We start from the raw sequence: 27090 nt of genomic DNA, 5'->3' as shown, positions 1-27090 counted from the left end.
TTTGCCCATTAGTTTATTGTGCACCAGTTTGTGTCTCCAAAGATAATTCTCCTTGTCGCTTCTGAATGAAGGATGAGAGTGTCTCAGCAGCTATTCCTGCATTGCATAGCTTTGTACATAGTAAGCACTTAATGGGCAGGACCTATAATTCTATCTTTAAAATTTGAAACATATTTTTCAGTGTACTCTGGATTCAAGTTAGTTGCCACCAAGAAAAAGTCCAGCAAATATCACATGCTTTCTTTCATTTTCAGTTCCTATGTTTTATACAGATTCATAGAATCATGGATGGATGCATAGCATGAAGGTAAGCTGTCTAGGGAGACAACAGTGGTAGAGGGGGGGATACTATCAGCAACAAAAGGTCTTTTTGTTGTCTACTTCCCCGGATGTAGATAATTTGTGGCAAAGTTCCTGCTTCTGTTTGAGACAGAGCAACAGGTCTGGGTTGAGACTGCTGAAATGTAGTCCTGACGAAGAATACTTAGAAATTGGGATTCACACAAAAAGATCTTCAGTGACCTCATGTTACCCCTGCCATGCCAGCGACCCCAGGCCTTCACACTAGCCTCATCTTGACCTCTCATTTCACTAGATTGGACTTCCTGGAAAATGCTTCCATTTTTCCTCAGATCTTCTTTCACTGCTTGTTGGTTGTTCCTTAGTGTCTTGTCCCCACTTTCCAAAGTTTGCCTTTCAGTTAATGCTTTTCAAAGTGAATGTTGTAAATCCTCACTGTCCATGGTATGGTATCTTTCTAGACTCTCACTTTTTTTCACAAGAGAACATTATGGAGACTCTAGTGAATATTAACATTGGTTTCCAGTATGTTTTCCTCCTGGCCTTATGAACGCATATGTTCTTGGTATGCTTGACATGACCAGAAGTGCTTGCTTCTTAGACAGTTTGCACATGTGGAGAGAATGCTCCCTGTACCTTCTTTCTCTTCTTTAAAGGATATTGGCCCTATGAGTTATGGTACCATTCTTTCAACTTCCTTTAACATTCATTGCATTCTTTAAAATTATTTTTGTACACACAAACACATTGTCTTTGTTGAGTATATTCCCTTTCTGTTTTGATGCTTACATACCGCCTTAACCACCGTTGTCTCCCTAGACACTTTCACATCTATTTTTATGTCATAATACATCCATGATTCTATGTAGCTATAGCAAAATAGGAACTAAAAGTGAAAGTATGCCATATTTGCTGAACTCTCATTTTTATTGATGGCAACTAACTTGAATCCAGAGTAGACTTCAAAATATCCTTCCAATTTTAAAGATAGTATTATAGCTCCTACCCATTAAACACTTACTATGTACTATCTGCTAAGTTCTTGTTGCACAGTAGCTAGTTTAACCTGCAAAAAGGTTTCTAAGAGGAGGGTTACTGTTTCCTTCCATATTTTATAAATGGGAAATGATTTCTTTGTGGTGAAAGACCTGATTATATAGTAATCTGTGCTGTTGGCTACCGTACTTTCTTCCTGGTCCAGGACACAATGGGCTTTACCCTCCAGACCTAGGGAACTCCTTCTACTATTAAAATGTAGCTTTATGGACTGCCAAAGCAAACCTTGGGAGGACGAGTTTGTTCCCATTTGCACGATTTCCAATGCTGTGTTGGACAGAAAATAAAAATCACATGGCTCATTATTACCCTCACAGCATAGGCAGTTCCAGCTATTGCGGAATTCTACACTCAGAAGAACCCACCTATACCTGGAGAAGTAATGGTTCTGTGGACTTGTATTTGGAAGAAAGTCTCCAGGAACCTCTGCAGAGCATAAATGCAAACCAGCTGGGACAAGTCTCCCTCTTCCAGCCAAAAGGAGGAAAAGTTTGATTATATGGTGGGTTACATTGATGGATTTTCATATGTTGAACCATCCTTGCAACCCTGGGATGAAGCCTACTTCATGGTGGGTGGTCTTTCTTTCTTTCTTTCTTTCTTTCTTTCTTTCTTTCTTTCTTTCTTTCTTCCTTCCTTCCTTCCTTCCTTCCTTTCTTTTTTTGAGACAGGGATTCTCTGGGGCTTTGGAGGCTGTCCTGGAACTAGCTCTCATAGGCCAGGTTGGTCGTAAACTCACATAGATCCACCTTCCTCTGCCTGCAGAGTGCTGGGATTAAAGGTGTGAGCCACCACCGCCCAGCTTTGATGTTTTTTGGCCAGTATTTTGTTGAGTATTTTTGCATCTATGTTCATGAGGGATATTAGTCTGTAGTTCTCTTTTTTAGTTTTGTCTTTGTGTGGCTTGGCTTGGCTATCAAGGTAATTGTAGCCTTGTGAAAAAGAGTTTGGCAATGTCCCTTCTGCTTCTATTGTGTGGAACAATTTGAGGAGTACTGGTATTAGCTCTTGTTTAAATTTTTGGTAGAATTCTGCACTGAAGCCATCTGGCCTTGGGCTTTTTTTTTTTTTTTTTTTTTTTTTTTTTTTTTTTTTTTTTTTTTTTGGTTGGGAGAGTTTTGATGGCTGCTTCTATTTCATTAGGGCTTATAGGTCGATTTGAACTGCTTGTCTGTTCTTGATTTAGTTTTGTTAAGTGATATCTGTCCAGAAAATTGTCCATTTCCTTTAGATTTTTGAATTTTGTGGGGTGCAGGTTTTCAAAGTATGACCTGAAGATTCTCTGGATTTCCTCAGTGTCTGTTGTTATATCTCCCTTTTCATTTCTGATTTTGTTAATTAGCATGCTGTCTCTCTGCCTTTCGGTTAGTTTGGATAGAGGTTTGTCTATCTTGTTGATTTTCTCAAAGAACCAACTCTTTGTTTTATTGGTTCCATCCCTCAGTTTGATTGTTTCCTGGCTTCTACTCCTGTGTGAGTTTGCTTCTTTTTGTTCTGGATCTTTCAGTTGTGCTGTCAATTCTCTGGTGTGATTATGCTCCAGTTTCTTCATGTGGGTACTTAGTGCTATGAGCTTTCCTCTTAGCATTGCTTTCAAAGTGTCCCATAAGTTTGGGTATGTTCTGTCTTCATTCTCATTAAATTCTAGGAAGGCTTTAATTTCTTGACCCAGGAATGGTGCAATTGTGCATTATTCAGCTTCCATGTGGTTGTAGGATTTCTGCAATTGTGTTGTTATTGAATTCTAACTTTAAAGCACGGTGGTCTGATAAGATACAGGGAGTTATTTCAATTTTTTTGTATCTGTGGAGGTTTGCTAGGCTGCCAAGTATGTGGTCCATTTTGGAGAGGGTTCCATGTGGCGCTGAGAAGAAGGTATATTCTTTTGTTGCTGGACTCTTAGAACCTTTTTGTTGTTTTGTTTTGTTTTTGTTTTTCAAGACAGGGTTTCTCTGTAGGATTAAAGGCATGTGCCACCACTGCCCCTCTTTCTTAGATTTTTAAAATTTAAATTAGAAACCATCTTATTTTACATCAATTCCCCCCACCCCAATCCCCCCTAGAATCTTTAACTAGGAGCATTGATATGCTGTTGGCACTAATGAGTTAGCAATAGTGTGGATCTTCCTCATAAAACTAAAAGTAAAACCACCATACGTGATCCAGCAATCCTGTTCTTGGGTATGTTCCCAAGGTGATTGAAATCAGATGTCTGCGTTCCTATGATCATGGTGATGGCATGCGTATGTATAAACATACTCACACAGTGGAATACTATTCTTAAAGTAAAACACACATGAAAGCATATGAGGAGAAACTGTTAGGGAAGACAAGGAGCAACAGGAGGGAGGGAGGAGGAATAGAAGATACCAAGTATTCCTGTCTTCAGGGTCTCCACACAGCCCTATCCTGGGACTCACTATGTAGACCAGACTGGCTTCTCTAACTCACAGAGATCCACCTGCTTCTGCCTGCAGAGTGCTGGGATTAAAGGCATGGGCCACCACTGCCTGGTTGCAATGGTTAATGCTGATCACCATCTGCTGTGATTAATGTTGATTGTCAAATTGATTTAATCTGGGCTCAATGTGCCTCTGGGCATATCTGTGAGGGTGTTTCTAGGTAAGATTAACTGGTGTGTGTGTGTGTGTGTGTGTGTGTGTGTGTGTGTGTGTGTGTGTGTGTGCAGATCCTCCCCCAAATAGAAATCTGTCTGAAGAGAAAGCAGTGCAACTTCATTCACCTACCCTCATCCTTGCTGGAGCACATGCATCCACCCTGTAGCTGCCAGAATCCTTATTCTGGTATTCCAGTGTGAACTGAAGACTTGTCCACAAGGCTCGGATCTTCATCATCTAGCCTGGTGGGCTGGGCAGCTGCTGCTTCTTAGCCTCTGGACAGCGTGTAGACAATCACTATTGAACTGCTTGACTCATGGTATAAGACAATCTAACAAACAGCCTTAGAATATATACTCATTCTATCAGTTCTGTTTCTCTAGAGCTCTAATATAAACAAAAATGTAATAATAAAGTCTATTGCTTCATTATTTTATAAAATTATAATTTTATAATTAATACATGCTATTAAAATATTTGCAGCAACCAAAAATGTAGCTTTACAACTTAATTGATTTATTATTTGGCCCTTGGAATGAGATAGCCTTAAGTTAAAAGAATAATTCTGATATTCTGTTTGGGGGCCAGTGGCATGTCAGTGGATGAGGTATCTCTTTGTGCCCTCTTTTCTAATCAGACTGAAGGTTAGTCACTTTCTTTGGATACTCAAAAGGATCAGGGATATAATGAAAACAGCAAGTATGAGTTTTCATCCACATCACTAAGGGTGATGCTGTGAACTAAATTGTGACTATATTTGGAGATAAGGCTTTTAAGAAAGTAATTAAGGTAAAATGAGGTCATTAGTGTTACCCTGAACTGATAGGATTAGTATATTTATAAGAGACCGTAGAGAGGCTGGCCTCTATCCCCATTTCTCCTTCCTGCTCCCTAAAGTGGAATGCAATGGAATCAGAACTAGATTGACCACAGATAGTTTATTAAGAAAGTACTCACGCAAAGGAGCTAGTCCTGTTCAGCCAGGTGGGAGAGGGCCACATGCATATTTAAAGTCACAGTGTCACATGTGTCTGCCCCCAAGTGGGCATGGTCAGCATTTCCCCCCTACAGCTCTTTTTCTTTTCCACATCTCCTTCTCTCTATTTCCACAAGGTCTTTGAGGAATTCAGGGCTTTTCTGTTGTCAGGAAATTGGGAGACGGTTGAGTCTTTTGCTCTTAATGATTTCATCTGTCCTCTTGCCCTTGGGGCTCATAGCAGGTTCTTGTGGCCCATCTTTGGCACTGACATGTTTCTCTTAGTTCACGGACTGCATAACAGGGAGTAGGACAGATTTGTGCTTTGGGCCTTACGTTGCTGAACCTGCAGTTTATACAGTTATTGCATGAGCTGTAGGTGTATGGACAAGCAGTTCACACAGGATCTGGAAGCTTCTTAGAAATGCAGAACCTTGGGTCTAACAGAACATTTCTCTAATAGGAATTTGAACTTTAATAAGACCCTCGGCAATCTGTATGCATGTTCAAGTTGGAAACACAGTGACTTAGAAATCTAGTGCTACCTTCCCTTTTGTGGACCCTAGGAAGGGGAAACCAGACACTAACATTGTTTATCAGCATTCTCTCCTCAATTACACCCATTGCCATCCCAATTCTGGGCTGTGTGATCTGCTTTTTATCTCTTGTCCTTTTCTGATTTGAGTAGACCTTAGTAAATGTGAATCATAGCTAGAGTTACAGCAGTCATGCTGATGCACAGATCTTTAGCTCTTGACCTCAGAATGAATCATTTGACATTTTTGGTGTGTCTACTCTCTTAGTTCTAGTTTACTTCTTTTAATGAGGAAGTTTCTATTGGCTGAGATGAGCACCAAAAGAATATTAAGAAAGAGTTGGCTTTGGGGGCATTCTTGGAAACAAGATCAAAACAGCTTGGATTTCACATTTTGCAATGGGGCCTGGGGAGATAGTTCAGCAGTAAAGAGCCCTATCTGTTCTTCTAGAAGACCTGGATTTGATTCCTAGCACCTACATGGTGACTCACAAATATCTGTAATTGTAGTTCCAGAGGATCCAATGCCCATTTCTGGTCTCTGTGAGCACCATGCACACTTGTGCCGTACAAAAATACATGTACCCAAACACCTACACATGTAAGATAAAACTAAGTAAATAAGTAACTTAAAAGGTTTCCTGTGGCCGGGTGGTGGTGTCCCATGCCTTTAATGCCACTACTCAGGAGGCAGAGGCAGGTGGATCTTTGTGAGTTCAAGGCCAGCCTGGTCTACACAGTGAGTTCCTGGACAGCTAGGGCTGTCACACAGAGAAACTCTGTCTAGAAAAACAACAACAACAACAACAACAACAATGCTGTCTCTATTTTCCACAACATCTGCAAATATAGCAATGTTGTGAATGATCATGGCTATGGAAAATTTCAGTAAAACCGTCAGACAAATTCTTTGAAACTACATATAGTTTTAGATAGCATGCTTATTTCAAAAAGTTCTTTCTTATTGTGTTTTTTCCTAAGCTAAAAGTAAAATGGGCTTATATTCTATGAATACCCATCCACAAACAGGGAATTCACAGGCATGGGCAGAGGTATGGTCAAGTTTTCTTGAGATTAAAAATTTCCTTTTACATAATTTGTGAGACGCTGTGGTAGCGCCTCCTGAAGGGAGAGCACATAGATAATTAAAATAAGAATTTGGCTTCCTTGTGCTCTTTACTATCTTGCTGTGTCCTAGGTTTTCTTGGTAAATTCAAGACCAACTTTCTTATCACTAATTATCAGTGATTCTTGCTTGGGCTTGTAGGATCCCAATATTGGGGAAGCTGAAGACAGACTCCAGCTTTTCAGTTCTTTCCAAGTCCTATGGTCGTTGAAGTTTGATTTCCATTAATGCATGAATGTCGCCACCCTGCTGAAAATGCAACTCTTCTCTGTGTGTTTTGATTACCTTGTCAGAGGCCAAGCAAGAGGAGGTGGAACAGCAGTGCTACTCCTGCATTGTTATTTCTGCATCCATTACTTGTCACATCTGTCAATTTCAGGGGCAATCATATCCATGGAACCATTATTTTTAGTACTCTAATTATTTTGAATGTCGAAGGACACAATTAACATATCATGTTGGTCATAATGATGGGCTACAAGAGATTCGGGTTTATAGGGTGGGTTTCCAGAGCACTTGCATGTGGCAGATAGAATTCGTAAATTCTGTGGGCTCTTAAGCCACTCTCCAGAGAAAATTTGCAATGTTCATTTTAGCTTTCAAAGGCACTTTAAAGAATCAGATGCTATGGTACATGCCTGTAATCCCAGCACCAAGGAGGAGCTGGGGCCTGGCATTGCTGTGAGTGTGGAGCCAGCCTGACTTACATAGTGAATTCCAGACCAGCTTTGGATACATGTAGAAACCCTGTATCAAAAAACAAAAAAGTGAACAAAGAAATCACACCCAAGCCAGGTATTTTGGTGTATGCCTGAGAGCGCAGCATTTAAGTGGGCAGAGGATTATTACAAGTTTGAGGCCAGCCTGGTCCACATAGCAAGGTCCAGGCCAGCCAGGGCTGCACAGCTAGATCTTGTCTCAAACAAACAAAACCGTATTTTGAAACTTTTTCATAATCTCCTATTGTTCATTTTCTTTTTAGACACTTTAGCACAAACTCTGACTTGATGTCATTGTCCTTGCTAGGGGCTGCTGTGCTGACCTCAACTTCTTGTCCAAAGGAGGAGCAGTGAGACACAACTTTTACCAAGTGTTTACTCTGTGCCAGGCACATTATAAACACTCTCGAATTTAGTCCTCTCACAAAGCTTCTACAATGTCATTGCCATCCTCATTTTACAGACAGTTTGTCTGAAATCTGGGATTTTTTTACCTCAATTTCAGGGTATGTCCACTGTACTTAGTTTTTATTTGGGGTGGGTTTGATGAATCATAATTGTATATAATTCCAAACATACTCAGTGATGTTATGCTATATGTACATAGTACAGATGACTGTGTACATCTAATTAACATATCCAACAGCCTAATTACTTTAATTTTAAAAATTGTTTCTTTTATTTTTGAGATTACAATATAATTACATCATATCCCCCTTCCTTTTCTCCCCCAAACTCCTATGTCTTAGCATTGCTATTGATGTTACCATATCCAAAAGCATCTTGGGGAGGAAAGAGTTTATTTTGCTTACAATTCCAGGTAACAGCATATCACTGAGGGAAATGAGGGCAGAAACTCAAGCAGGGTAGGAGCCTGGAGACAGGAACTGAAGCGGAGGCCATGGAAGAGTGCTACTTACTGGCTTGTTCCTCAGGGCTGCTCACCCTGATTTCTTATTGACCCCAGGACTACTAGCCAAGGTGGTACTACCTATATTGGGCTGAGCCCTCCCACATCAATCTCTAATTAAGAAATTGCCCTACAGTTTTGCCTTCATCCTGATCAATTGAGGTTTCTTCTTAGATGATGACAGCTTGTGTCAACTTGACATATCCTTGCTCTTTTCAAGATTTCTGGCCTATTTTTCATTGTTATTATATGCACACACACATGCACATATAAATTTCTAAATATAAATTTCTAAATAACCTGCTAAATCTAACGTTGCTCATGCTGACTATGTGGTATTGGATAATCAAGTGATATTCTCTTCCCTGGGGAAGACAATTTCTTCTGCTCTTAGCATTCTTTAGTTGCCAGTAGTTCTTTGTCTAGGATTGAGGCCTTTTGTCCACATTAGAATGTTTATTGGTGTTTTCCTTGCTCAATTTCAGGTCATGTTTAGGAAGCCATGTTGGTTTAAGGTGTAGGTGTGTGTGTGTGTGTGTGTGTGTGTGTGTGTGTGTGTGTGTGTGCCCATGCTTGCACATGCATCTATGGAGACCAGGTGTCAATGTTGTTTATCTTCCTTAATTGCTCCTCACCTTATTTCTTGAGAAGTCTCTCACCATGAACTGCCTTTTATGTGGATGCTGGAAAGATGACCTCAGGTCCTCTTGCTGGAGTGGCAAGCACTTTACTGACTGAGTATTCTACCCAGCCCTTAAATACATTTTTTGTACTAAAAACATTTTAGTACAAACAAGTATTTATTTCTCCTATCCTATTGAACCTTTGCACCACTTGACCAACAACCACTGTTCTAGTCTGCTTCTATGAGTTTGATTGTTTTAGATTCCACATATAAGTGAGAAAAAGTGGTTTTGGTTTTTCTACTGTATTTGTGCTTTCAATTGCCATATTATACTGCTCTCAACTCAGATACTAAAAACTAATATTTACTGAGTGCCTACCTTTCTCCAAGTACTGTGCTAAGTCCTTCATATATATTAACTTACTCACTTAATTCTCTTAATGTTTCTATAACATATATTTTATTACTACTCCTAAATTTCAGAAAAAGAGACTGTTATACATAGATATTAAATAATATCCCTTACTCACACTGTTAAGTGCTGACAGGCAAAAGCAACCTTCAGACACAAAGCAGCCTCCTCCCAAAGTCTACATTTTTTACACTTCTAGTAGTTCACTTCCAAGTGTCTGGTAGGGGGAGCGGGAATCAAGCCAATGGGTGTCAAATAATGAACTATTTCATTTTGGAGAGACACTGAGAAAGGATAGATAGCCACTATTCACTTTTAATTAGTTGTGACCATGAGGTTTTTAAGAGACAAACTGGTTTTTAAAAGTCAAACCTCATATATGGACATTTAAATATTAATTTCCTATTTTAAATATTGGCAACAAATTATAATTTTTAAAAAGCACTATGCCAGATTTAAAATATTTACTGATAGGAAACACTGACTTACTAGTAGGAATGGTTAATTATATATACTTATTGAACATTCCCTGGGTGCTTTTTATGAAAGTTGTAAGAATTCCATATCTTATCTGTTATAAGCATCATAGTGTTATTAAGAAACTTACTCTGCCCCTAATTTCATTGGCAACAAATAGGCTTGAAGATGATTTAAGTACATTTTATAGTTTAAGTTCTTAGTAATGTTATACAACTACTGACACAAAATGCAGACATTCAGAGTTTAGTGTAGCAAAGTTGCATATTAAATTCTCCCATCTTTTTCCAGGTGTAAATAATTTGTATCTATGAATAAGGTTTTGGTAAACTTTGATTGTAATGAGCAATATACACAGCCTACACTCACATCACACACATATATGTACAGGACACTTATTTTTGAAATGTATCTGGTCTGCCAGCTTTCAACGTCTGTCTTAGGAAACATATCATTTATTTCTTTCTTCTACCTGAAGTTCTATTTCCAGTCTTATAATAGGCAATAACCAAATACATAGCGACTTCCTGTGTTCTTGTACTGGCCTACACATGTTTCATACATGGTGCTGTCTCTCAGGACACTTTGTTCTCTTGTTGATTTTCCGAATTGCTATCATTTTTTTACTTATTTACAGGGAATTTCCAAATCAGGTGAACAAAGAGCTTCCAGACTATCTTATGCAGAAGCCGTTTCCATGAAAATGCTTTCAAAAAACGCAACTGAGTGTAGGGAGTAATCCTGTTTAGAGGTACTGCTGACCACGCCTGCTTGGGGCTGGCCACAGGTGCTGCTGACCATGCCCATTCAGAATGAGGTAGCAAGGGTTTAAGTAGCAGAGAGGAACACATGCGGCCCTCTTTTCTCTCTCCCGCCTGGCTGGGCAAACATCTGCTGCTCACTCCAGCTCCGGTGTAAACCTGGTCACTGGCCCTTGCGTGAGTACTATCCCTTTAATAAACTACCTGTTGTCAATCTAGTTCTGACTCCATTGCATTCGGCATTAACTGGGGGTGGAAGAAAGGGCCAGCCCAGGAGTTTCCAATCCTAACTGTATGCTTGAATCACCCAGAGATCTTTAGAAACATGCTGATTCTATAGCCCTGGCATCAGAAATTCTGATTTATATTGTTTATAGTGGGACTCTGGGCACTAGTATTTTTCAGAAAATGCTCCCTAGATATTCTAATCTGCAGCAGAGTTGAAAACTGGCTAAATTGATAAATACGTGTTTGTCAGAAGGTCCCAAATATCCACTTTGGGTCTAGATCAATTACTTTCTCCTTTACTGAAATCAGAAACTTTTGTAAAGTAGAGAGGCAGGATAGGGTAATTGTACAATTATGTATTGTTTTGTTGCCAGCCATATTACTGTCGTTGATAATTCTGTAGTAGCTGGATAAATAAGAATATCGGCTAATGTGTATATTTGATGTATAGATGGGTAGGGCAGACCACTTCTGAAGCACAGTCTAATGATACCTACATTCTGGTAGTCACTTCTTTGTGAAATCTCATTCCTGCCATTACATGTGTGCTGGACCTAGTTTCTGCTGTCAAACAAAGGCACCACAGTGAAAAATAATGGGACTGATTTGTCTTACTGCTTCTTTTCACACTCACTCTATTTGCTTGTTTGTGCTAATGAAGCATGAAGTAGGCTACTATATTGTGAACAGACCTGTGCAAGAGACCCACATGGTGTGGAAATGAGGGTGGTGACCTGAAGCCCTTAATTCAACAGCCTATGAGGAACTGAATCCTCCTAATGGCCATGTGAATTCAGTTAGTAGTAGATCTTGCACTTGTTGTATCTTGAGAGGACTATTGGCTAGACTAACAACTCAAGTAATTCAGGGGATCCTGAGTCAAAGGACACACACATCCTCTAAGCTTGTCTTTCTGACCCATGGTGACAGTGTTGTAAAAGGTAGGTCGATTTAAGCTTCTAAGTTTGGAAATGATTTGCAACACAGTGATAGATTACATATAATGTGGTGATAATAGATCCTGTTGAAGCACTAAACTGTGGATGCGGTTCTCCAGCTTTGGTGTGCACTGATTTACCTTGCCCAGCTGGATAACAGTACAGATTCTTCGGTTTTGCTCTTGGATGTTTTGATTGAGGATGTCTGAGGGGTTCTGGAATAGATTTTTGTCATGTAGCTCATCTATTACCCAGTGTAGATGTTTGTGAGGTCACATCTCCAGAGCCATTAGCAAGCAGGTGGAGTTAGCTATCGGAGAAGGAGCAAACATGTTTGAAGACCAGTGATTATTACCATATGTAGGCCCATTGGAGCATGATTTTGGGAAGGCTTATGGGTTATTTAGCATGTTAAAGACGCACAGAATGTTGAATTATGAAAAGCTATGGAAGTCATATCACCCCAGTGGTTGTATACTGTATTGGTTAGAGGGAGAGATATTGAAGTCATGGTTCTGAACCAGAGTGTTGAAATCAAGGAAAGGAAGGAAAGGCATGAAGTATGTGTCAGAAATGATTAGATGACTATTTAGGCAAGAACTGAAGAGGAGAGCGACTCCAAGCCTCAGTTGGCAGATGGACTGATTGAGAAGAGAGTAGGTTTAAGGAATGTTATCTCTCCTAGGACAATTTACTGCCCACCTAATTTCAATGAATACAATCTGAGAATAAGATCTGAATATCTTCTGGGGAGATGAGTTATTTAGCCAGTGGTGCAAATAAATATAAAATACCAGTTCAGAACATTGGACCTCAAAGTGTGTTTCCAGACCAGTAGCATAATTATCATCTGAGAATTTGTTAGCTGTGCTAATTGTGCTAAGGTTTATGGTATGCTTGTATTTACTTTTACTAATATATGACTAGATGCCTTGGGGTATAACAGTCCAGAAAACAGAAAGAAGGTAACACAGATTGAGAAAGAAGTGACTCTTTTGTTGAGTGAATGTTAACTGTCATTGATGAAAGATAGACCTACATATTGCTGTGCTCTTCTCTGTGTGTGTCCAGTCCTAAGTTGAAACAATGCTGTGGCTTTGCATTGAACTTTAGGGACTTAAGAACCGTGCGTTCCCTGGGATAGGAAAGTAGAATGGATATCTCAGGTAGGCTGGAAGTGGGTGGGGATGGGAACAGGAGAATTAGGTTTCGGGGAATGGAGGGAGAGTATTGGGAGCGACATTGGGAACTGGGAGGTATTTCAGCGGCAAGGAAGAAACCTACTGCAATGGAAACTTTCAGGAATCCATGAGGATGATCCTAGCTAAGACCGCTAATAAGAGCAGATATGGAGCTTGAACTGGCCAGCTCCAGTAACTGGGAAGGACTTCCAGTGGAGAGACTGGGACACCAACCCAGCCTCAAAACCTTCAGCCTACAATTGGTACTGCCTACAAGATGTGCTGTGGTAAAGGTGGCACAGAAATTGCGGAACTAGGCAACTAACGAGTGTTTCAGCTTAAGCCACAAGATGGGACACTGCCTAGAGAGCCAGGAGCCAGAGGCTGGGTAACCCAGACACCTAAGATAGAACCAAACATGACCAGCAAAAAAGTCAATAAAATTATTCCTAATGATATTCTGCTGTACTAGTAGGCAGGGACATAGCCTAATCGTTGTCAGAGAGGCTTCATCGAGAAGGTGATGGAAACAGATCAGACCCACAGCCAAACATTAGACTGAGCTTAGGCAACCCTGTAGAAGAGGAGGAGGAAGGTTCCAGAGGGTTCAAGGACACCACAAGAAAAACACAGAATCAACTAACCTGGACTCATAGGGGCTCACAGAGACTGTACTGCCAGCCAGGGAGCCTCCATGGGACTGACCTAGGCCCTCTGCACATATGTTACCAGTTGTGTAGCTTGGTCTTCTTGTGGGATTCTTAACAGTTGGAGCAGAGCTGTCTCTGACAATTTTGCCTGCTTTTGGGACCCTTTTCCTCTCACTAGGTCACCTTATCCAACCTTAATATGAGGGTTTGTACTTAGTCTTACTGCATCTTGATATGCTGTGTCAAGTTGATATCACTTGGATGCTTGCCATTTTCTTAATAGAAAAGGATGAGGATGGGCATTGGCAATGCACACCTTTAATCCCAGCACTTGGGAGGCAAAGGCAGGTGGATCTCTGTGAGTTCAAAGCCAGCCTGGTCTCCAGAAAAGGAGGAGGAGTGGATGAGGGGAACTGGGAGGAAAGGAGGGGGGGGGAACTGTGCTTGGGATGTAATATATGAGAGAAATATAATAAAACTAGAAGAACCATGCATCACTATCTAGGGCACTGGGCTGCTCTAAACCAGCATGGTATGAATAGATAGTTCTAACAATGACAAACTAATCAAGGTAGGAAGTACAGTATGGGCCTTCATATGTTCGGACAATTTCCCACTACAGAAGATCCTGAAGATTATGCAGAGCAAATTGTTTTGTTTTCACACTGTACATAATTACCATTGGCCCCTGCCCATATAAAACTGCCCCAGTGAAGGAGGGGGTTCTACAATTTAGAGAGAATGCATACCAGTATTTTCAGTGGCTTTGCTATGACAGAAAACAAATCTTGTTCAAATCATACTGAGTGTGAAAACAAAGGCATAGCTGCTGCTACCACCAGATGATTCATCAAGTGAAGACTGAGAAGCTGTCTTTGGCAGGTCAGTGACACCATCCCACTGTGACACCTTAAAGGAACTGTTGCTCTGTGTACTATGACTCTCTTGCTACAGGATTCCTAAATCAGTGAACTTCATATTGTCTTATGTAGGCCAAAATGTGGTTATTTTAGAAAGGAAGACCATCACTGAATGAAAAATTTAAATCTCAATTCTAAAGTTAACTGAAGAACCTCCTCTAAGAGACATTCAGGACTAATCTTTCAGGGCACCAGAACACATGCCCGTGAATCCCAACTTCGGGAAGCCGAGGCAAGAAGATTACAAGTCCTTCCCCATTTCCCCTCCCCTTGGGAGCCACTCCTTTTCTGTCTCTCATTAGAAAAGAACAGACTTCTAGAAGATAATAACCAGGTTCTGGGAAGACTAGAGGGAGGGAAAACCTTAATCAAGATATATTAGATGAGAAAAATATCTATTTTCAAGAAATGAAAAATATTTAGAAAGAGCTGATTTTGAAACAGTAGTTCTTGACTTTGGCAGTCTGGAGTAGGGTATAGTGGTTTAGATATGTAAATAAAGATCAAGTGGAAAACCTAAAATAAAAGTAGATAGAAAGTTGCAGGCAGTTTGGACTCCCCAGTCAAATCCTATCTAAAACAAAACAAAACAAAACAAAACAAAACAAAACCAACCACACAAACAAACAAATTCCATTGTGCTTCACCTCCTCAGCTTCCTTGGCCATTGCTCACAGTTCACACCATTCTAGTCACACTCCAATTAGACATAAGCAACATTCTTTTAATTTCTTACTGTACCTTCTAGAAAATCTCTATGTCATTTATTTGGGAGCTGATTGGTGGCCCAAAGAAAGTTCCAACTACAGACGGGAAGCAGACAGGAGAGCCCTCTGTAGCTGGTTGTAGAACATAGAACACTTTACAGAGTGTCTGTGGTCTGTGCTCTGACTCCCATATCTATCAGCAGCTCAAGGAACTCTCTTGGGAGAGTTTTCCCTCCAGGCTTTGATGTGATTTCCATTTAGACTGTGGTCATCATCCTTGGTGACTTCACCATTGACAAGGTTGACCCTTCTTCATTATAACTTTACACTTTCCTGACTTGTTTCACTGATATTTTTCCCATTTACCTCAATAATTCATTTTCCTAACTACTGCTGCATTTCTATATTCATCTGCAGAGCCAACTGTCCTGAATTTTTTTCTTCCTGAGCTTTTCTTCCTCAACTATATTCCCATTGAACATTCTCCAATTTGTTCAAGCCTGACTTTATGTTGCCCCTGAAGGTTTGAGAATCAAACATACAGGTAGCCCACATTGAACTTTCTTAGCTCACTCTATGAAAACATACAAGGAAATTGAAACTCAGAGAGCCCAAGTGGTTTTCCTAAGGAATGCAGCTAGTATAAAGATAAACTTACTGAATCAAAAGGCATCAAATTCTAAGAGCTCATGCATTTAGCATTCTTGTCTCTAATTACACGTATTCTATGCTTCGTCTACATGTGGTAAGGCTATCATAATGAATTGTGATTTTCTTTTTGTGAATGTGTTTCCTCATGGAATTATTATTTCTAGAACATTAATAAAGCCTGGGATGAATAGTAGGTGTTCAATAAATGCATGTTGCATGAATGAAAGGGCATTGTTATCATTTGCTTTAATTTTGGTCTTCAACAGAAATACATCGTTGCTATTCACCACCTTTGCATTAATATCATCTGAGAATTCTGCAATTTTAGAGCTGCAAAAGGACCTTAGAGATATGAAATTCAGATCTGTAGAGGTTAAATAGCATGACCAAGGTCACTTCACTAGTTAGTTGCAGTCCAGTGCTCTTCCCATGCCATCTTCAATAGGTGTTAATGTTCTCTTCCTCCCCATTCTCTTTTCCAACCCAAATAACCCCAATGCTGTGTAGCAGAAAGATGATGTAAAGTCAGTAGAAAGACATACTGTGATTGTGATGGGCATGCAATGCTGTGCTTTTAGCATTAATGAACACTTTCATTCTTGCTTCATATAGGTACCTGAGAGCTACTTTACTTTCAGTTTAAAATACCCCTTTTCATAAGATCTTGTCTTAAGATTCTGTTAGTACTTTGGTTACTTTATTGAGATTTCCTTATCTCCTATTTATAAAACCAGACCTACTTTTTCTAGTGGTTTGTTATATAGTTTCTAGTGTAGTGTGGCTTTAAAAAATAACTCTCATTTCTAAGTCTTGTTCCATTTCTCTGTTCTGTCTTCTTTGTATTTTTATGTTTGTATATTATAAAGTGCATTTTAAAATGCAATCATGTTGCTTGCTAATATGGTGTTAGAGCAATAAGTTCACCTTATAGAGGAGAAGAATCAGCTAACTGGAACCCCCAAGAAACCAAAACCCTGAGTTTGAAGGATAAAAATTGCACAATCTCTGAAATGAGTCACAGTTGTTTATAAATGCTCGCTTTGCTACTAATTGATGCTGTGACCATAGGTGAATCGGTTAACCAGTTTCTTAATATTTGAAATGGGAATGGTAGTAGTGTTTTTATTTCAGAGAGAAAATGTGAAGATTAAGTGAAGTAACATGTATATCAAGCTTTTAAAAAGTTCTCTTCCTAGTATCCATTGGTTATAGAATTATTTCAATATTTACTCAACTACTTTTGGACCCAGTCTCAATGTTTATGAAATAGGCACTGCTATTAGTAAGTGTTTGCTGCATAACATACGACCTTCAAAGCTTAATGCCTGACACACATTTATTTGCTTATGATTCTATAGATTGGTGATTTGGGTTGACTTGATTGGAATTGTCTGGTTCATGTATGCAGGCTGTGTTTACTTATATACTTTTGTCAAGAGGATATCTATAACCTCAGTCATATATCCAGTGGATGCCTGGCTATTGGCAGGGATGATGATGATAACTGTGTATGTTTGATTCATCATCCAGTGGAACATTTAGGCCTATTCCTCTGGTGGTGAATATATGAGCACTTATCTATTTCTGTTTGCTTATATTTGATATTTTTCTGTTTTGTCAAAAGCAAGTCATTTGATTAAACCCAGAGAAGATGTAGGCCACAAGAAGGGACACTCAACTGCCATTGATAAAAGTAATTATTACAGTCATTTTTAGCCAGTATATCACAGACTTAATATTATCTATTATAGGATCATTGAGAAAATTGGAGATAATGCATATGAAGCACTGTATGAAGTGAATGAAAGAATAGATACTAAGGAAACAATGGCTGAACTACTTACTGTTCCTAGTATGCAATACATAGTCAGTTAATAGAACTTTTCTCCTCTAAACATACTTTCTGCCAATATTCATTTTTCATTATTACCACAAAAAACAGTGATTCAACAATCAATCAATCAACCAACCAACCAACCAATTAATCAATCAAAAAAACCCAAAAAACCATACAAAAGCCAAACAAACCTTAGTTAAAACTACCACTATCACCCCCCCTCCAAGATTAAGGGAGTATTGCAGAAGGTGTGGTGATGAAATAAACTGGTAATTGTTAGGAAAACTGTGAAACACCCCCTTTTACTGTTTTTCTTTTCTTTTCTTTTTTTTTTTTTTTTGGTTTTTTGAGACAGGGTTTCTCTGTGTAGCTTTGGAGCCTATCCTGGCACTCGCTCTGGAGACCAGGCTGGCCTCAAACTCACAGAGATCCGCCTGCTTCTGCCTCCCGAGTGCTGGGATTAAAGGAGTGCACCACCAATGCCTAGCCCTGTTTTTCTTTTTAAAATGTATGAGTGTTTTGCCAGCATGGTGCCCAAGCACCATGTGTTTGCAGTACCACAGGAATCCAGAAGAGGGTGACTGATCCCTCTGTGTGGATATCCTCTGGGGCAGCCAGTACTCTTAACCACTGAGCAATCTCTCTCGCTCCTGAAATGCTGTCTTAAGGGAATGACATGATGTTCATGGACTTAAAACGGCTGTGGTTGTCTGAATAGAGGCTGCACAAGAGTAAGCCTGTAGATGTTCGATCATGGGTTGGAAAGGGGTTCTGTCATGTTCATGGGACATAATGGAAATAGAGGGTTGGTGGTGGACAAGAAGTCATTACTTTTAGTGGTGTAGCCTGTGCTCCATTGGGTAACTCTATACTCATTCTTGATCAGGTGGCTCTGGTTAAACATAGTTAATAATACAACAGACAAATAAAAAAACACAAACCATCCTGAACTATGATAGGAATTGTTGACAGGATGGGAGGGCTATGCAAAAGTGGGAGGGGAAAGAAGGGGAACAAATGTGACCAGTGAATATTATATATATTATTTAATTAACTTTAATTAACTAAGAAAGAAAAATTAAAAGCAAGAAAACAAACCCATAGCTCTGATTTAAGTAATGAGTTTACAAAGCAAAGAATATCTAGAACAGAACACTGAAGGAAATAATCCCCAGATGTAGAGTAACAGAGCATGCTGAGAATGAACACACCTTCGCCATTCCTAGTTGTGGGCTCTGATGAACCTGAGGTCATACAGGATGGTGGGTATTCAAGGACAAAAGTGTTATAGCAATTAAAGCACTGAAAATGAGCACACAGATATTTGGCAAATAATTGCTTCAACTACTTTGAATAAACCAGAGTTTTGAATTAACGCTGTTTTCAAAAGAGTTCCCATTAAATCTCTGGGTTCTTCATTCTTCATATTAGTGTGGATTAACTTTATAAAATAATGTGTTTTATTATGACAATTCCTATATTATATAAGGCACTTAGATCATATTTTATCACCCATCATTTATTCTTGTTCTCATCAACTTTCTCTGATCCCTTTCTTGTTCTGTGTTAAGACCCCTTTCTTCATTTGTTTTTTTTTCCTTTTTCTTTTGGAAACCAAGTATCAAAATAACTATATTTGTTCCACTAGATATTTTTGCATAATACATAAAACCACAGCTAACAAAAATCTCTATTTCTTTAGTCTTTTAAAAATAAAACTTTTCTTTCCCTAATATAACCATTAGTTTAGAAAAATGGGTATATCTTCAAAGTATTTCCCTTTAACAGAAACTTCACTTTATAAAATCTAAATATTAAATGTTTTTAAAAAGCCAGAATGCAGCATAAGTCAAGGAAATCCATTCATACTTCAGGCCCTTGTCCTCCAGGAACCAACACTGTTATATCTAGTAAAATCCGATCTAATTTTGTAATCCTTCTTCTTTCTGGTATAATTTTTAAACTCTGTGACATCTTCCTATACATATTGACAAATACATCAAATCTTAGAAGTGTACCAACAATTTCTTTATCACTCTTCATCATATATGAATTCTTGATCTTATACACTTGTCCACAAACTTTAGTTGCAGGAGCTGGGACAGATTCATGTTAGCTGCTATGGACATGGCGGAAGTGGCATAAGACCACTTTTTCCTTTTTATGTTCTACACATGATAGAAAACATGTAACGTATCCTTAGCTATCAGAGAAATGCAAATCAAAACAACTCTGAGATACCATCTTGCACCTGTCAGAATGGCTAAAATAAAAAACACCAATGACAGTTTATGCTGGAGAGGATGTGGAGAAAGGGGAACACTCCTCCACTGCTGGTGGCATGTAAAATCATATAGCCACTTTGGAAATCAGTATGGCGGTTCCTCAGGAAAATGGGAACCAGTCTACCACAAGATCCAGCAATTCCACTCTTAGTCATATAACCAAAAGGATGCACATTCATACAACAAGGACATATGTTCAACTATGTTCGTAGCAGCATTATTTGTAATAGCCAGAACCTGGAAACAACCTAGATGCCCCTCAACCAAAGAATGGATAAAGAAAATGTAGTACATTTACACAATGGAGTATTACTCAGCAGAAAGAAACAATGGTATCTTGAAATTCGCAGGCAAATGGATAGGACTAGAAGAAACCATCCTGAGTGAGGTAACCCAGTCACAAAAAATACAAACATGGTATATACTCACTGATATATGAATATTAGACTAGAGCAAAGGATTACCAGCCTACAAACCACACCTCCAGAGAAGCTATGAAACAAGGAAGACTCTAAGGGAGACATACACGGTCCCCTGGAGAAGGGGAAAGGGTCAAGATCTTGAGATAATTGGGAGCATGGGATAGGGGAGAGGGGGCTACGAGAAAGAGGAGGGAAGGAGAGGAGGGGAGAGGAGGATATAAGGGAGCAGGAAGGTTGAGTCAGGGGAGGAATAGAGGAGACTGAGATAAGAGATACCATAATAGAGGGAGCCATTATAGGTTTAAAGAGAAATCTGGCACTAGGGAAATTGCCAGAGATCTACAAGGATGACTCCAGCTAAGATTCTATGCAATAGTGAAGAGGCTATCCTAAATGCCTTTCCCCTATAATGAGATTGATGACTCCCTTATATGTCATCCTAGAGCCTTCATGAGGTAGCTGATGGAAGCAGAAGCAGAGAACCACAGCTAAGCACTGAGTCGAATTTCTGGAATCCAGCTGTAGAGAGGGAGGATTGATGAGTAAAGGGGTCAAGACCATGCTGGGGAAACCCACAGAAACTGACCTGAACAAGGTGGGAGCTCATGAACCCCAGACTGACAGCTCAGAAACCAGCATAGGACAGAACTGGACCCCCTGAACATGGGGTCTCTGGCAGTGGAAAAGTATTTATCCCTAGTGTATGAATGGACATTAGGAGCCCATTTTCCATAGAGGGATACTCTCTCAGACTAGATACAGGGGGGAGAGCCTAGACCCTGACCCAAATGATGTGACAGACTTTGTTGATCCCCATGGAAGACCTGACACTTTCTATGGAGCAGGAGAGGAATGGGATGGGGGTTGATGGGGGACATGGGAGGATGGGAGGGAGAGGGAACTGGGATTGATATATAAAATAAGATTGTTTCTAATTTAACTAAAAAAAGAAAAAACATGTAATGTTTGGCTTTTTGAGTATAACTTGTTTAGTTTAACCTGGTGATCTCCAGTTACATCAACTTTCCTGCAAATAATGTAACTTACCTCTTTCTTCTCCATGGCTGAATATTTCAGTGTGAATCTATTTCATATATTCTTTACTAATCCATTGATCAACACCTAGGCTCATTCCAAGACTTAACTAATGTGAAATCATTCAGATTTTAAATGGGAAGAAACCTTAGAAGCTTTTGAATTTCAGATGCTCTAATAGTTTTTGGGAATGGTTGACACTTTTAAAAAATTATCTCAGGAGTACTTAATACTCTTAAAAGTTACTGAGAACCTCCCAAATGATTTTGTTTCTGTAATTTAAATCTGTTCATAGTTTCCAAATGAAAATCATAACAGAAGAATATGTAGGCTTACATATTTGTGATTTTTCGGAGCACTAGCTTATCATGTATTATGTGTCTTTTGGAAAACCCCTTGTATGTTCATGGGAAGAGAAGTAAAAAAATGGTAAATAATGCCTTACTGTCCTCAACAAGTTGTAGAGAATTGCAAGGGTCTATGACCCACACTTTGGAAATGGTTGTTGTGCAGTCCTTAGAAAGGAATTGCTCTGATGAAGCATTTGCAGACCATATATATGATCTAGTGAAAGGCACAAACTTAGACGTCTAAGATGAATTTTCTAATCTACACTATGGGTTGATAATCAAATCTAGCTCATATAGTTGTGAAGATTAAACAAAATTAGGCAGTATATCTCACCTATGGTGACAGACGTGCACAAAACTTGGCATATATCAGGATTTCAATAACCATTGTCTCATTTTTGAAAAAAGACCCAATAACACCCTGCCTCATGAGGCAGCTTATTTAGGCTCTGGGTTTTTCAAAGTTTTCTCTTCTTGGTTTTCTCCTTTCCTTTCCATTAGCACTTACTCTCCCACATAGAATAAAGCTTCAATCTTTGAATTTTAGATAAAAGCAATTGTGGATCTTCTCTTCATGATCTTTTTAATTATCAATACCAACCATTGATAGTTTTTCCTGGATATAGCTGGTCTTTGGTAGGTATTTATTGAGTACCTACATGCTATGTATCATCAATGTAAAGTAGTATTTCTGGGTTTGTATTCTAGATGTAGATGCAGAAAGAAAAAAACAAGTACTAAGAAAGAATATGAACAGATGTGATAGATCTACCATGGTAATTGAAGCAATAAAAGAAAACAGAGAATGATAAAGCAATGTAAGAAAACAGAGATGCTGTCAAAAGAGGATAATCATGTAAATGGAAGTGAGACCTCAATAAGTAAGGTGCCAGTCAGACTAAGGGAAAAGTAAGTGCAAGTTTTGAATTCTTTCCAATTGTGATCAGAATCCATTGGAAGATGAAATGCTGTGAATTATGTTTTGAAAATACCACTTACTGTTTTGTGGAGAATAGAGGACAAGAATAGAAGTGGGGAGAACAGTTAAGCAACTCTTGAAATAATTCAGGCACGAAGTGATGGTGCTTTGGAGGTGGTGAGAAGTTAGATTGAGAGAGAAGGCAGAGTCGACAGAATTTACAGATGGATCAAAGCATCGTGTCAAGACTAATGAGGAATTCAGGATGGTACCCTGAAGTTCTGGCCTGAATATTTAGATTGGAGGTTGTGTAGTTTACTGAAATGGGGAAGACTGGGCAATGATCAGAGTGGAAGAGAAAATCAAGAGTTCTGTTTGGGGGTATATGTTAAATTTAGGGTGCTTATTAGACCCATATAGACAGATGGAATGAAGGATGGAGTTCAAGAGAGGATCATAAATTTCTATTTGGAAATTTCTATTTCTATTGTTCTCAGTAGACATGCAAAACTGAGTCATGGAGCACTTCACCGTGAGCTCTAAAAATACAACAAAAACTAGTAGGGGACACTGAGAAAAGGTGATTGGAAGGTGGGAGAATAAACTCCCGGACACTATGCAACAAGAAGTGAAGATATGTTTCAAAATCAAGGAGTAATCCACGAATTGAAATATTGCTGAGAAGATTAGTAAGATGGGAAGTAAGAGTTAGCCTTTGGATTTGGCTTGAATGAGATCATTGGCAATCTTGTTAAGAATGTTGTCAATAATGTGAAGCTAAAAGCTTGTTTTGGTGGTGGGGATATAGATTAGTTGTTATAGTGCTTTGCCTGCATACTCTGAGCCCCCCCCCCCATGAGAAAGACACATTGCGCGCGCGTGTGCGCGCGCGCACACACACACACACACACACACACAGACAGACAGAGAGAGAGAGAGAGAGAGAGAGAGAGAGAGAGAGAGAGAGAGAACTTGTTTTGGGTAGGTTGGAGAAATACTGAGGTGAAGCAATTGAGAGGCCATTGTAGAGGGTGTTTGGGGAAGTTTTGTTGTGAAAAGGAGAAATTTTGTGAAGAAGCTGTTTGCACCCCATGACTATTCATCCAGGACCACCTGCCCAGTGGTGGCACTGCCCACATTGATCTGTGCCCTCTTGTACAAATCACAAATTAAGAAAATGCCTCAAAAGTTTGCCTATAGGTCAGTTTTTAGAGACATTTTCTAAATTGTGGTTCCATCTTCTCAGATAACTCTAGCTTGCATTAAGTTGTCAGAAAAATAGCCAGCCTAGCTATCTTGAGATTTGTGCTGAAATATTTACAGTAGGACCATTATGCTGTTTATATTGAATTATTCATAATTTGAGTTAATTGTAACGAAGGAGGAAGGTATAAAGGCATTTATTCTACATACAGATTTATGCAGTGCAGTAGAAAAATTGGGACTTGGAGCTTGAGTTGGGGTGGAGAACAGCCATATAAAAGGTTGGCAATTGGTATAATCTGATGTTGTGAACTTTATGTGGGCTGTGATTTATGATGGAAGAGGAAGAAGAACGGTCTTAAGTCAACAAAGGAGAGGGGATGATGTGAATTTTGTGTGGGAAAGAAACAGTTAGGATACGAGGAAGCTGCAGAGAAGCAACTTCAGGGAAAACATGTAGGATTCCTTTAGAACAAGAAACTGGACAAGAACTGTGGTGGTGTCCAGTGGAAGAGCAAATGCTTAGCATGTAGAAGGTCCAGGGCTCAACCTCTGACAATGCAGCAAAATAAAGGAAAGAAAGAGTCCAAACAAAATATTGAGGTTACAGAGGAATATGATGATAGACTCTTGGATATCGGAGGACACAGCAGAAGAGAATGAGGGGTTCACTGATAGCTCGTTGGATCAGATTATAAAACATATGGAGATTTAAGGAATTCAAGGTACTGATACAGGCTGGAAAACTGGAAATTTGGGTCAACTGTGTTAAACAGGGAAGCAAATTATCACAGAAACTCATTCTTTTGGCTTTTAGGACGAGGTAGAATGATCAGAGTTAGTTAGAAACCCTTTCTGGATTGATTTCTTGTCCTGTTTGTATTGGCAAAACTGATCAGAGTTTAACTGTCTTAGAGTTTCCATTGTTGTGATAAAACACTATAACCATAAGCAACTTTGGGAGGAAAGGTTTTATTTCACCTTATAGCTTATAAATCCATCACTGAGGGAAGCCATAGCCAGGACTCAGAGCAGGAATCTGGAAGCAGGAACTGAAGCATAGGCTGTGGAGGAATGATGTTTACTTGCTTGCTCATCATGGCTTGCTTTCTTGTAGCACACAGGACCACTAGTCTAGGGTGGCACCACCCATAGTGACCCCCCCACATATCAATTATCAATCAAGAAAACACACCACAGGTTTTTTCACAGGGCAATCTTGTGGGTGGCATTTTCTCAATTGAGTTTCCCTCTTCTGAAATGTTTCTAGCTGCTGTCAAGTTGACACAAAACTAGTCAGCATAATAATCTGCAGGAGATAGCTTTACATGAGGCGGTCTGGATATCCACCGGCATCTTTGTATGTTTTTGGTGAGTATTTTGAAATATGAGGTAAGGAATTTCTTTGGTCATTTCAATCATGACAATACTTCATGAAAAACTTAACTTAGGTTCTCCAGATCCCTGTGAATCCTCAATAAAGCCAATTCTAACAAGTGAATGGTGTAGGTGAAAGATGTGTGTTTGCTATCTAAACACAGTTTTTGGACAAGTCCCATGAACACATAAATCACCTAACTAGATGGCTCCATGAGGATCCCCCTTTTATTTGTTATCCATTTATTATGGAAATATTCAAGGCCACCCAGAAAATAGATTTCAAATAATGAATTCTCATATACTTTACTACTTAGATTGAATAATTATTAACTTTATCATTCACTTTCTCTTTCTGAAATATCTTCAAGGAAATTACAGGCATTATGGAAACCTTATCCCAAATAGCTCAGTATGCTAGTTCTTCTACATAGAAATTCTGAGAATGACATTGTTTTTCAAAATGTGATGCCAAGAGCTAAACAAGAGTATTCCAGAGGCATATTGACTGGCCAAGTGTACAGAAAGAATGTCTAGAGCTTATTTTGGTTAATACAGATTACAGTCTCTAAAATTATTTATTTTAGAGACTTGGCACATTATTGACTCAAGTGTATTTGTGGTCAGCTAAAGTCCCTGAGTTCTTTGCACATGAACTGCCACTGTCAAGTCAAGCTTCCCTCATCTTGTATTTGTGTAATTGAATTTTTGTTGGTTTTAGCCTATTGAAAATATTTTGAATTGGTATTCTGCCCTCCAGTGAATTAGTTAATCCCTTTTTGCTTTGGTTCATCACCAAAGTTGATAAGTAAACCTTTTATATATTCATGCAAGTATACAGCAGCTACTTTCTAAAATTGAAGCTTATGCTGCTTCAAAATTATAGAGACTGCAATAAGATCAGATCAGGCATTAAGAGTGAACTTTTTATAGGAGAAATGATTTGAGTGTTTCTGATAAATGACTGAAATCCATCCCTCTTGATGGTATCTGAGTACAGTTTCCTGACACCTTCTAAATCATTCCACAGTGACTTTTGAATATAATCAGTTACCAAATGGTTTCTTCCTACAGCTTTGGATACACCCACATTGTTCCACATAGTTAAATCTAGGGGTGGGGTTGGCTTTCTGAGAACCCTGTGGGTTCACTTGGTTGATTGATCTCACAATTACAGAGGAAAAAGATTTAAACCCAAGAATGGTGGTGTAGCAAGGAAGCTAAATGGACGCCCCTGGCTCTGCTTATATTTAGAAAATGGGACCACACGAGGAGCATGTCAACTGTTAGACAAGTGATATTTTTGCAAATTTCCAAACTGGGTATATAATATGATTCAGCAGAAGGCATAATCTTGGCAATATATACAAAGTTCAAAATAGCAAATCAGTATTACAGAACCCTATATTCAATATAATTCTCAAGTTTTAGGTATTCCAGAGTGAAAGATCTCTGACATTAGCCTTAAGAGGAGGCCCCATAGCATAGAAATTGAGATCATAGATATTAGAACTCGAGTGTCTAGATCTAAGGCCTATGTATAGTATTTATTGATTGTGTGACTTAGACTATTTGTTTAACCTTAGTAGAGATATGCTGTTACAAGGAGTAACAAGGTTAATTTAAGCAATGATTCAAGAAGCTAGTCACCTTATTTGTCTACTCATAAGAGAGGGGATTAAAATGATAAGAAGGTGTGTGTTTTAGTCCACATCTAAATCTAATTCAGGGTCTCAAGTTGCATGAAGTGTCATGTCCTCTTAGACTTCTCTAATATGTGACTGTTCTTCAGTCTTTCACTGAATTTGTTACCTTGACACTTTTTTCTAGTTCTAGTTAGATTCTGTACAATATTTCTTCACTGTGAAGTTT

General features: G+C 39.1%; 1 long non-coding RNA gene and 1 pseudogene across 2 annotated transcripts in view; one reads left to right on the top strand and one right to left on the bottom strand.

Annotated features, from left to right (window-relative positions):
• LOC113837569 overlaps nucleotides 1–27090 on the top strand; it is a 99415-nt gene that overhangs the window by 43962 nt on the left and 28363 nt on the right. For both annotated transcript variants that reach the window (XR_004771398.1, XR_004771399.1), the window contains exon 5: nucleotides 1674–1858. This is a non-coding gene — a long non-coding RNA (uncharacterized LOC113837569). The remainder of the gene's footprint in view (nucleotides 1–1673; nucleotides 1859–27090) is intronic.
• LOC100755017 lies at nucleotides 19491–19756 on the bottom strand (annotated as a pseudogene).

Source organism: Cricetulus griseus, chromosome X, assembly GCF_003668045.3.
Source record: "Cricetulus griseus strain 17A/GY chromosome X, alternate assembly CriGri-PICRH-1.0, whole genome shotgun sequence".
In the NCBI taxonomy this organism is placed as follows: Eukaryota; Metazoa; Chordata; class Mammalia; order Rodentia; family Cricetidae; genus Cricetulus; species Cricetulus griseus.
Note: the sequence above shows the minus strand (reverse complement) of the source record. Positions and strands in the feature narration are given on the sequence as shown.